The following is a 10404-nucleotide window of genomic DNA, read 5'->3' as shown; positions in this document are numbered from 1 at the left end:
GAGAACGGGGCTGGCGGCGGGAGGAGGGGACGCGCCGGGAGGCTTGCGGGTTGCCATGGCGACAGCGGGGGCTGCCGGGCCCGCCCCGGCCCGCCGGGCCGGCTGGTCGTCGTCCCCCACAGCCTCAGGACGGTTTCCCTCACGGTCTGCTGTCCCAGTTCCTTCCTGCACCCCGTCCTTGTCCTGAGTGTTCTCACCCCTATGGGAGACGTAATTCCCCACCATGTGCAAATCCTCCTAATTCGTGGCCACTTGCACCGCTGACCCCCACATTTCACGCTCTCTGACCCCAAAGACAGGTGCTTGGAGTGCGCCCTGTCGCTCCCACAGGAACCTCCCGTGGGCCCACCAGCCCTGCACGGGAAGCACAACACCGTTTCTGTAAGCTTACGGGTATCTGCAAAGCCATACGGCGCTAACAATAAATATGCTGTTGCACAGTTCCAGTTCTTCACCTTTACATTTCTAATAATGCAGTCCACCCCAACAAATGGCTGTTTGACCCTTAATATAACTGAAGTGCATCACTCCTGTTGTTCAGGAACCATCCGCGTTTCCAAAGCCAGTCACCGCGGTCACAGCTTTCCCTCTACTTCAGAAAATAGACTGTAACTTATTATTCAAATTTTATACTAGGAATACTCAATGAATTGAGGTGATGATCTCTTAAAATGTGCCTTGAATTTTTCCTGTTTATAGTTTTCTTCTTCCTTCATATATCAGTGCAGTCAAAAATAAAGTACTCCTTCTCCTTTAAGATATTGTATGTTAGTTTTTTTGTTTGTTTGTTTTGTTTTTTTCAAACATTTCAGTACCTCCACATCTATGGCAAAACGAAGGTTCCTGAATTCCATGGACCCCTTAACCTTGGTGAGAAAACTCACAGACCAAACCCTTGCACTCATCTGCTCAGGGGTGCTGTGGCACCTTTTCAGTATTGGTAGAAAAGCTATCACCTTGTACCTAAAATCTCCTCCAACCATAGGTATCTGATTGCCTGATTGTTTATAAACAGATGAAGATACTGAGTAGATTAAGGTGCAAGCTCAATTATAGTCAGGGCAATGGAAGCTTCTAGATGGGCATTTATTTTATTCTTAAATATAGATAAGAATTAAATATGAATAATTGTAATTCGTCTATAAAAATACAAAATTATATAGGTCCATGCCGCACACATATAGCTAAACATGCCAGCTTCTCTATCACTCATCCTTGAAGCTGTTCATTTATTTACCATGTAGAATCTGTAACATTTTCCTCTCACTTTGCCTTGGCTTCTTCAGTCCCAATTTTGCTCTAATATTTGGTAGTGTGGGGGGGGAAGAGCTTTTCAGTTTAATTCCGCTAGCTATAAGTACCAAAGTATTTCTAAGTGAGTAACCAAATGGATGGTATATCAACATCTATTATACAAGGAAAACCTTTCTGTCCACTACAGCCAATTTAGATCAGTGACTTCTGGTTTTTGACCCACAGAAATCCATGCACTTCTTTCAAGAATGCCCATAAATGAAAGCTAAGAAAAGCCAACCAGTGGAGGTTCCACATCTCTATTGGAGGAATGTGTTTCTGGCAAGAGATGGTTAAGAATCACTGATCTGGACAAACATGGGTTTTGGAAATAAATTTTCTTAGCTTCCAGGACTCTCTTTTGTCTCTCTGTCCTTATGACTGTCACACCAGGTGGTGTTAACACCTGAGATTTTGTAGAAAGGTCTAAGATACTCTGACCACCCCTAGTAACCTAATAGCCTACATCCCAGATGAAGGTTAAAAAGCATGTCTAGAGGTCAGATGAGAGGTGTGATGATTTCTGTTCACACATTAACCTTAATTAGATAAATAACTTGGTTATTTGCAATAATTATCATCACTGAAATAGTTAATGTTTACTTTAAATTGCTGTCATTACATTTTACAGCTCTCACTTCTCCAGGCTGAAAGGAAGTAATTCACATGTCCAGGTTACTATGCCCTGTTACCAAGACCTCTGTTCAATTGTGCTTTGCACAGAGCATCTTAATTGTTGAGATCCTATACCCACTAACCCGGCATTATGGCACCATATAGCTGAAACTGAATTCCTATGTCCATGGATGCTGGTAACAGGAAGAACCATTGATTTTCCTTGTACACTTTTGCCTACTTGCACTGAATAATCTACTATGCATTTCAACTGCTACCTTCTCAAATTTGTATGCCTATTTGGCCCAGAATACACCTGGTTTAGTGCCAGTAAAACTAGTTGTCACTTGATGTATTTTTTATGTACAGATATACATCTATAAATGTAGAAGCATTCTGTATAGACGCCTCTAGCGTTGCATAGAGGCATAGCTTACCTTAAGGCCTGAAGAGTGCTACTAGCTTTGTCCTGTCTGCCTTATACCACAATTCCTATTTACAGCATTCAGTTTATCTCAGTTGCCTCTTTCAAGATTTTTATAGGCCTTTTGCATCCTTTTGTAGAAGTCTCACACATAATCACTCAGTATTTCTGTCTTCAAAGAACAATAATAAAAATGAGAGAACAATGCCACTAGGACCTGTTTGGGAGCTGACTGAGTGAACTGGGATTACAAAGTGGCATTTCATTGGCCTACAAAACTGTGTTGAAAAAGTCTAAGTCTTTCCCTAGGAAGATTTCAATGTATAAAATGATTTAAATAAAAATAATAAAATCTACTTGTCACAGTAAGTGAAAACAAACAAACAAACAAAACAGTATCTTTCAATGCTTGTATTTGTGCTAAGAAATCTCTACTGCTACAAACTACCAGTCCCTCCTGAGAATATTTTAAAACTATCTTTTGATAAACAGGCTTCCAACATCTCTACCACCTCTGTTCCCATCCCTACAGGAGACAGACATGGTCTCTGAGGAATGTTCCTGTTACAAGGGGATCCCACATCTGGTAATAAACTGCTCAACATGTTCTCCCCCATGCTGTCCTAGCAAATTCTTTTCAGTCCCCTAGTGTAAATAGTATTTCTCAGTTAGGGTGTATGGCCTTATGGTTATATATTCTTGGCAAGCAGAGAGCTGACAGCACTAATTTACACAGGGAGTCAGGGATAATGGAATATTATTAGTGTTCTTACATATAATATGTAAATATAAACTACTATAAAGAAACTACTCATAGAAGTCTCCTGCAGAAGTAGTAGTTGTGGAGTTAAAATAATTAAACTGTGCATTCTAAGTATAAGCACTGTTTTTAATACAGTGAATTTCCAGTAAATTCAAGTCTCAAGTCCTAGCTGACAAGTCATTGCTCTGAACTTGCCAATGACCAAATATATATTCAGCATCATTTTAGAAAGGATCTTTTTAAACTGAAGATAATTTTAAACTGAATCATTTTAAACTGAAGATAAACAGATCATTTTAAACCGAAGATAAACTGATCATTTTAAACCGAAGATAAACTTCAGTTTATCTTAGTGTTGTTTTTATTTTTGTTTCCACTTAAGTCATGATCAAAAGCAGTCCAGCAACGCTTTCATATGTGTTTGGCACACGTGGAAAAAGTTCTAACTTCCTCAAAGTCAGTTTTGTATGTAATGTGAGAGAACTGGACTTCTGAGCTTCACATATTTAAATCCATTGACTGTCTTCCATGGATAATCATTTTCAGACAGACATTGTCCCCACCTGTTTAATGCCCGCATGGTGAATGTGTTGCACATATTTTTCCTTGGTTTGCTTGCTAAGGCACCTAAATGGGCTTAGCATTTTCTAAACATTGTCCCTTTTCTAGAAAGCCCTGAGTGCAACTGGAGAAGGCATGCTCTAACAACAGATTTGCTTTGTAAACCACTTGACTTCTGCAACTCATTTAAAGATTCCTTTCTGCACAGGCACAAATATTTCCAAACCAGTCTGCCTTGCCTAAGGCTGCACCCAAGCTACACTGCTTTACTTTGTGCTAAAAATAAAATAAAATAAAATAAAATAAAAATTAACTCTGCTCTGCAAATGAAACCCTCTTTTGCATAGCTGTAATGGACCTGAAGTAGAGCAAGTTGTTTTTTAACTCTGGAAAACAAAACATTTTATGCTTCAAAAGGGCAAACTGTCAAATGCAACAGCCTGTCTCACGGCAGGCACCTTCCAGACTGCAGCAGAGCACAGCCATTTCACAGCTAGAGCCCACCTACTGCACAGACCTTCCCACCTGCAGCTGTGGTGCTGATTGCTCCTTCCTCTCGCTCCCATGGCCTTTTAACTTTTTTTCTAGTTTGCCTTCTCTGACTTTCTTCCTCCTGTCCCCTCCCCCAAATAAGCCTTCAACAGCACTTTACTACCTCAGACCCCCCAGATAAAAGACTGCACAGATGCCTGCCACAGGAATTAAACTGTGTGTTGAGACTTCAGTTCAGTGTGCTGTATATTTATAACCAGAAAAACTGTGCAGCATCCTATGCCCAGAACGTGGGATCAGTCACAGAGGAGACCTGCTCTACTTGATCTGCAGGGATCTAACCTCTTTTCCCCCCAGTGAAGGGTTAAATCTCTCTTAAACATCATCATTTTTTTTCAGTGCTATGCAACCCTTAACTACAACTTAAGTGCCTAAAACTTAATCACTTATTTTTTACCCCAGAAGGCTGTGTGTAACAACACTAGACTCTTGACAGCACTGTTACTGGTTCTATATTGAAACAATTCACGTCACCCTTTCTCCCTCCAAGTCATTACTTTAGCTGCTGAAGTTACAAAGGAAGAAAACTTGAGCAACCTGCATTTTGGTCCTTCCTTCCACAACACATGTGGCCTCTAAGGACAGACTGAGAGCCCCTAACACATCCACTGCCTCCCTTTTCCACGGTGAAGCAGAGAATACCTACCTTCTGTGTGTCTAAAGGGAACCCATCCCACCTAAGGCCTTAGAAGACCTTTTTCCTCTCCCTGTTGGCCAGGGGCTTTCCCTGAGCTGAGGTGGAGGAGCTGGGGACACACCTGGGGACAGCTGCCCTCCTCCTGGCCCACTTACACCAGGTGGCACTGTTCATTTTTTACTGGATCCGTGCAATTTTCCACCTTCCCCAACACCAACACTGACTTGTGCTGGACTAAAAAGCCATGATTTTCAACTTGCTTCAGCTTCTGAATCCCTAAACTTTTAGGGAGGTGTGGGCCTATTCAGATATTTAACTTAGGGAGATTGCTGTGTAGAAGCCACTCCTCTGCCTCGTTCTTGGCAGTCACCAGAGTACCCTATGGATCCCCAGGATTGTAGACTACATATTTAAGCAGCTGATGAAGTCAGTACCTGGTAAAAGCATGGCATGATAAGCACAAAGAGAGATCTGGATATTTAAAGACTACAGAACAGAGGTGTTTATCCATTTTAAAACATTAAGTACCCTGGAATAAATTATATAAAATAATTTCCACTTGCAACTCTGATCACAGAATCACAGAATCATCCAGGTTGGAAGAGACCTCCGAGATCACCGAGTCCAACCTCTGACCTAACACTAACAAGTCCTCCACTAAACCATATCACTAAGCTCAACATCTAAACGTATTTTAAAGACCTCCAGGGATGATGACTCAACCACTTCCCTGGGCAGCCCATTCCAATGCCTAACAACCCTTTCGGTAAAGAAGTTCTTCCTAATATCCAACCTAAACCTCCCCTGGCGCAACTTTAGCCCATTCCCCCTCGTCCTATCACCAGGCACGTGGGAGAATAGACCAACCCCCACCTCGCTACAGCCTCCTTTAAGGTACCTGTAGAGTGCGATAAGGTCGCCCCTGAGCCTCCTCTTCTCCAGGCTGAACAATCCCAGCTCCCTCAGCCGCTCCTCGTAAGACTTGTTCTCCAGACCCCTCACCGGCTTCATTGCCCTTCTCTGGACGTGCTCAAGCACCTCCATGTCCTTCTTGTAGTGAGGGGCCCAAAACTGAACACAGTACTGGAGGTGCGGCCTCACCAGAGCCGAGTACAGGGGGACAATCACTTCCCTGGACCTGCTGGCCACACTGCTTCTTATACAAGCCAGGATGCTGTTGGCCTTCTTGGCCACCTGAGCACACTGCTGGCTCATATTCAGCCGACTATCAACCAATACTCCCAGGTCCTTCTCTGCCAGGCAGCTTTCCAACCACTCATCTCCCAGCCTGTAGCGCTGCTTGGGGTTGTGCCCCAGGTGCAGGACCTGGCACTTGGCCTTGTTGAACTTCATACAGTTGGCCTCAGCCCATCGGTCCAGCCTATCCAGATCCTCCTGCAGAGCCTTCCTACCCTCGAGCAGAGCGACACACGCACCTAACTTGGTGTCATCTGCAAACCTACTGAGGGTGCACTCAATCCCCTCATCCAGATCATTGATAAAGATATTAAAGAGGACTGGCCCCAGTACTGAGCCCTGGGGGACGCCACTAGTGACTGGCCTCCAACTGGATTTCACTCCATTCACCACAACTCTTTGGGCCCAGCTACCCAGCCAGTTTTTAACCCAACAAAGCGTACGCCAGTCCAAGCCATGGGCAGCCAGTTTCTTGAAGAGAATGTTGTGGGAAACAGTGTCAAAGGCCTTACTGAAATCAAGGTAGACCACATCCACAGCCTTTCCCTCATCCACTAAGCGTGTCACTTTGTCATAGAAGGAGATCAGGTTTGTCGAGCAGGACCTGCCTTTCATAAACCCATGCTGACTGGGCCTGATCGCCTGGTTGCCCTGTAAGTGCCACATGATGACACTCAAGATAATCTGCTCCATGAGCTTCCCTGGCACTGAGGTCAAACTTACAGGCCTATAGTTCCCCGGGTCTACCCCCTGGCCCTTCTTGTAGATGGGCGTCACATTTGCTAGCCGCCAGTCGACTGGGACCTCCCCTGATACCCAGGACTGCTGATAAATGATGGAAAGTGGCTTGGCCAGCTCCTCCGCCAGTTCTCTCAGTACCCTTGGGTAGATCCCATCTGGCCCCATCGACTTGCGTACATCTAAGTGCTGTAGCAGGTCGCCAACCATTTCCTCGTGGATTATGAGGGCCACATTCTGCTCCCCATCCCCTTCCACCAGCTCAGGGTACTGGGTATCCAGGGAACAACTGGTTTTGCCGCTAAAGACTGAGGGAAAGAAGGCATTAAGCACCTCAGCCTTTTCCTCATCTCTTGTAACTAAGTTTCCCCCCGCATCCAGTAAAGGATGGAGATTCTCCTTAGTCCTCCTTTTTGTGTTGATGTATTTATAAAAACATTTTTTGTTACCTTTAACGGCAGTAGCCAGACTGAGCTCCAGATGAGCTTTGGCCTTTCTAATGTTGTCCCTGCACAGCCTCGCAACATCCTTATAGTCCTCCTGAGTGGCCCGCCCTCTTTTCCAAAGATTATAAACCCTCTTTTTTCTCTTAAGGTCAAGCCACAACTCTCTGGTCAGCCAGGCCGGTCTTCTTCCACGCCGGCTTGTCTTTGGTCATGTGGGGACAGACCGCTCCTGAGCCATTAAGATTTCCTTCTTGAAGAGTGCCCAGCTTTCCTGGACTCCTCTACCCTTCAGAACCACCTCCCAAGGGACTCTGCCAACCAGTGTCCTGAACAGCTCAAAGTCAGCCCTCCGGAGGTCCAAAACAGCGGTTTTACCGGTCCCCTTCCTGACTTCGCCAAGAATAGAGAACTCTACCATTTAGTGGTCACTCTGCCCAAGACAGCTCCCGACCACCACATCTCCCACCAGTCCTTCTCTGTTTGTGAACAGAAGGTCTAGCGGGGCACCTCCCCTGGTAGGCTCACTAACCAGCTGCGTCAGGAAACTATCTCCCACGCTCTCCAGAAACCTCCTAGACTGCTTTCTCTGGGCTGTGTTGTGCTTCCGGGATATGTCTGGGAAGTTGAAGTCCCCCACAAGAACAAGCGCTGACGATTTCGCAACTTCTGCCAGCTGCCTGTAGAACTCCTCATTCCATCTCCTCATCCTGGTTTGGCGGTCTATAACAGACCCCCACCAGGATGCTTGCCTTGTTGGCCTTCCCACTGATCCTAACCCATAAGGACTCAACCTTATCATTCCCAGCCTCAAGTTCCACAACATCAAAACACTCTCTAATATAGAGAGCCACACCACCACCCCTTCTGTGCTGCCTGTCCCTTCTGAAGAGCCTAGAGCCTATATTGCAACACTCCAGTCATGAGAGTGGTCCAACCACGTTTCCGTGATGGCAACCAAGTCATAGCCTGCCTGCTGCACAATGGCTTCTAGCTCCTCTTGTTTGTTATCCATGCTGCGTGCATTAGTGTAGATGCACTTCAGTTCGGCCATTGTGATCAATACACAAATTTCTATATAATCCTTCCTTTGTAATGTGCCCCCCCAACTCTATTACTGCTTTGATATCCTGCATATATTATTTCCTTCTGCTAACGCATGTTCTCATAAATTTGTTTTCACTTCTCTAAAGTTGCTTAGGAGGTAACTTTTGAGTTGATCTGTTTCTAAAGATACTTTTGTGCACAATATTCTTCGCTGACTTTACCTTCATAAGCCAATTTTAAATTTCCAGCAGCTGACAGTAGGGTTTGTTTGTCTGCATAGGAACACTCGATAAGCTCTCTAAGCTAAACAGAAAAGCATGTTACAATGGAGCTAGTTATCCTTCAAAGTAGTTACATTTTCTTGACACACCACTCAAATGATCCTTAAACATTAGGAAGTCTTAACCAGGTAATAGCTCTAAGAGTTCCCTATTGCCTTTCACTCATTTGCACCCACTTGGCTTTAAGTCTCTTGCCCAACCTGAAGTTAGGCCAGCTCACTTTGCAAGGTCAATGTACCAAATTACCACATGATTATGAAATATTTCTATTTCTGTTCAAGGGCTCTCCACTGAAGACACGCTTAACACTCCCTAAAATAAGGATCAATGGCAAATATGATTTAAGTAACTGATGACAGCTCTTATTATGTTGAACACAAAGAAGATAGGCCTGATAAAGAAATGGAAAGTGAAAAGCAGTGAATGCTCCATTTGTCTCTGTATCCAGAATGGCCATACATACACTGCTATCCCATCTGCCTTACAAAAAAATCCTGCACCTAACTAAACAAAACTAGTGACTCTTAAGTGAAAAAGCAATGAAATACAGGAAATAGATTTAGTTATTCCTCACTTTACCATTTGAAAATATAACAACTTGAACAGAAAAACATAAGAACAACAACAACAACAAAGTGTTGTCTGCTGACAACAGGTGGCTGAAGGAGACTGATTCTTTATTGAGGGCTGCCGGTTTCTGCTTCAGTTTGATGTCCATGAAAACTGGATCTCCATCACAGAAACATCTGTAAACTCTTTAAAACTGAACAGTGAGTATCAGGTTCCTAGAAATACTCACATGATTTCAGCAACCTCTGCCATGCAATAGTACAAAAGGAACAATTACTTTACGATTAAAAAAAAAATAAATATCTCTTAACATTCACTTCTGCAAGAATAATGAGAGGAAAAAAGAATTTATCTATGGGCAGGAAGACACCACAACTAAAATAAATATCCTGTAAATATTACAGGAAGGTCCTCCAAGTATAGCAATGCCCAATGATTATCAGAAAAGCCTGAATGTATGCCACTCTCCAAAAACAATTCTGCAACGTGGGAGGGTGACACCATGAAACTCTGAGTCCTTGTGTCTTTGCTAATCCCAAAATCCCAAACCATAGCTGTTCCTCTTTAGCAAGAGATCTTGATTGGGCTCCAAGTAAATCAGGGACAAGGCTAAAAAAATAATAATAATAAAAAAAATCTAGAGCTCCTTAGGAACAGAAGAGGCTCTTTATATACATATTCTGAAAGCATAGTCATACTATTTCTAACAATCTATTTATAAAGCCTTCATGGGTCTTTAAATATGAGAGGCACTTCAAAAATTAGCTTGGCTTGTAATTTCAGCAACAGACATTGTTTACCACATGACTGACACTGCACCATTAGATGATCAAACAAATAACCATTAGCGAGCATCTCTTTAACCTTTAGTTTAACCATTAGTTCTACCAGCAGGAGGGAGCGTGTTTTGAGATTACCCAGTACTTAGAAGCCCACTGCAGACACAGCAGAAGAAACAGGCGTTAAAAAGGCTGGTAAAGAAAAACTCTTTTCCCAGCTTGCATTAGGAAGAAAGTGCATTAACCTATCGTGATGTTATTGCACATACCAAGAAGCACGTGAGGTTTTAAAATTATTTCCTACAGAACAAATTCTACCAGTAGCTCTAAAGTGACCTTCAAACAAATCTCACCGTGCATGGTGCTACAATACGGCACTGATTCACTGACCCACGTGCGTTTTTCCGGGGCTGTATTCACCAGGGCAGCATGCAAATATGGAATCACTATCATTTAAAAACAGATTTGCTGTTTATTAGTGCAATATACGGATCCAGCTTTGGG

The sequence above is a fragment of the Cygnus atratus genome, chromosome 11 (genome assembly GCF_013377495.2).
Source record: "Cygnus atratus isolate AKBS03 ecotype Queensland, Australia chromosome 11, CAtr_DNAZoo_HiC_assembly, whole genome shotgun sequence".
In the NCBI taxonomy this organism is placed as follows: domain Eukaryota; kingdom Metazoa; phylum Chordata; class Aves; order Anseriformes; family Anatidae; genus Cygnus; species Cygnus atratus.
Note: the sequence above shows the minus strand (reverse complement) of the source record.